The sequence below is a fragment of the Bison bison genome, unplaced genomic scaffold (genome assembly GCF_000754665.1).
Source record: "Bison bison bison isolate TAMUID 2011002044 unplaced genomic scaffold, Bison_UMD1.0 scf7180017864105, whole genome shotgun sequence".
Lineage (NCBI taxonomy): Eukaryota > Metazoa > Chordata > Mammalia > Artiodactyla > Bovidae > Bison > Bison bison.
In genome coordinates this window covers 11,688,943-11,691,483 of record NW_011494677.1, presented here as the reverse complement: position 1 = coordinate 11,691,483, position 2,541 = coordinate 11,688,943, and the positions used below count along the sequence as shown (strand labels likewise).

At 42.5% G+C, this 2,541-nt stretch overlaps 1 protein-coding gene across 1 annotated transcript in view; it reads left to right on the top strand.

Moving 5' to 3' along the window:
• The window catches only part of SGCZ (sarcoglycan, zeta), a 395,846-nt gene that overhangs the window by 181,099 nt on the left and 212,206 nt on the right, over positions 1-2,541 (top strand). The gene's annotated exons all lie outside the window — the stretch shown is intronic.

Below are 2,541 nucleotides of genomic sequence, written 5' to 3'. Positions count from 1 at the left end.
TATGGGGTCACACAGAGTCGGACACGACTGAAGTGACTTAGCAGCAGCAGCAGCAGCAGCAGCAGCAGGGGCTTAGTTAGTCCGCACATGTAGGATCTTCCTGAAACAGGGATCAAACCTGTGTCTCCTGAATGAATTCTTTACCACTGAGCCACCAGAGAAGCCCCTACTGCACATCATTTAATCAAGCTGTTTGGATATTTCTTGATATTGAATTTTTGAGCTATTTATTAATTTATGATACTAACTCCTTATTGGTCATTCCGTTTGCAAATATATTCTCCCTTTCAGTAGGTTGTCTATTCATTTTATTGATAATTTCCTTTACTATGAAAAATCTTTTATGCTTCATTAGGTCCCATTCACATATTTTTGCTTTTGTTTCTTTTGCCTTAGGAGACAGATTAAAAAAAACATTGCTACATATTACATCAAAGATTGTTCAACTTACATTCTTTCAGAGGAGTTACATGGAATTGTATGGTTTCGGGTGTTACATTAAGGTCTTTAATTCATTTTTAGTATACACCCAGGAGTCCTATATGTAGGTCACAATATTTGCTTTCTTTTTTTTCTTTCTGTAATTCTCTCACTCTCTCTGTATGTTATATATATGTATATGTGTGTGTGTGTGTGTGTGTGTGTGTATGTGTGTGTGTGGACATATATATGAATATATATATATGTATATTTACATGCACTTTTCATGATGCTCCTTTACTTGTAAATAGTTCCACATGATTTCTGATGAGCAGCATAGTAATTTACATAAAGTTACTAAATCAGTAAATCAGCATTAATACTAAACTGTTTTCTGATCTATAGACTTTCATTTAGATTTTGCCACTTATCCTGATGTTTTTTTGACAACACCTCTTCCTTCCCAAATTTAAAATAATTAATTATAATCAGTGGCTCTTTATCATTAATATATTTTCATTGGGAATATTTCTAAAGTCTGTTTTATGTTTCATGGCATTGATATTTTTGAAGAGTGCAAGATAATTATTTCATAATCTGTCCCTCAATGTGGGTTTGTCTGCTTCCCTCATGATTAGAATTAGATTAAATACAGCTTACCATCCCATCTGTTGGTCCCTTTGCTGGGAATGCTAACTTTGACTTTCAGATTTTACATTGTCAGTTTTTGCCACTGTATTGTTATTATTTTATTACCTACATGACTCAGATGGTGAAGAATCTGCCTGCCATGAAGGAGACCCGGGATCAATCCCTGGGTCAGGAAGATCCCCTGGAGAAGGGAATGGCAACCCACTCCAGTAATCTTGGCTGGAGCATTCCATGGTCAGAGAAGCCTGACGGGCTACAATCTATGGGGTCGCAAAGAGTTGGGCATGACTGAGCGACTAACAGCACGACAACATGGCAATTAATAACTACTGTGCAGGGAGATGTTTTAAGACTATGTAAATATTTTCTAAGCTCTCACACTTTTACCAGTGAATTTTCGTACCCATTGATAATTTTTGTTTAATCGCCAGATTGTGGGCTTAATTCCATTATTATTCTGTATTCCTGAGTTGGCATTTAACAGTATGGGAGTATTTCCTTCCCTTGGGTGTATTTATTTATGTGAGTGCAAATTCATATATTCTTACTTTAATAAATCAGTTACAACTTTCATATCACTATTCTGGTGTTCAACTTGTGCCAGATTAGACCCTTGTAATTAGATTCTGTGTCTCTTTGACAGGTCCCAATCATTCTGTGGGGTAGCTCCTCCTGCCTGCCTCCCCTGGCCTCGGGTTTGGGGCGTGGGGTATCTCCTCCCGGCCACCGCCCCTGACCTCGGACGCTGGGTATCTCCTCTCTGCCGTTCCTGCGCCATTGCAGTCTGGTACTCAGCCGCTGCCCCTGACCTCGGATGTGGGGTAGCTCCTCTCGGCAGGGAGGAGCCACTCCACACCCCCACGCCCAAGGCCAAGGGCGGCATCTGGGAGGAGCAACCCCACGCCCAAGGCCAGGGGCAGTGGCCATGAGGACCAACCCCAGGTCCAAGGAGCCGTGGCTGTGCGGGCGCAGGAAGGCCTAGAGGAGCTATCCCACGTTGAAGGTCAGGAAGGGTGGCAGTGAGGAGATACCCCTTGTCCAAGGTAAGGAGCAATGGCTGCGCTTTGCTGGAGCAGCCATGAAGAGATACCCCACGCCCAAGGTAAGAGAAACCCAAGTAAGATGGTAGGTGTTGCAAGAGGGCATCAGAGGGCAAACACACTGAAACCATACTCACAGAAACTAGTCAATCTAATCACACTAGGACCACAGCCTTGTCTAACTCAATGTAACTAAGCCATGCCCGTGGGGCAACCCAAGATGGGCAGGTCATGATGGAGAGATCTGACAGAATATGGTCCACTGGAGAAGGGAATGGCAAACCACTTCAGTATTCTTGCTTTGAGAACCCCATGAACAGTATGAAAAGGCAAAATGATAGGATACTGAGAGAGAAACTCCCCAGGTCAGTACGTGCCCAATATGCTACTGGAGATCAGTGGAGAAATAACTCCAGAAAGAATGAAGGTA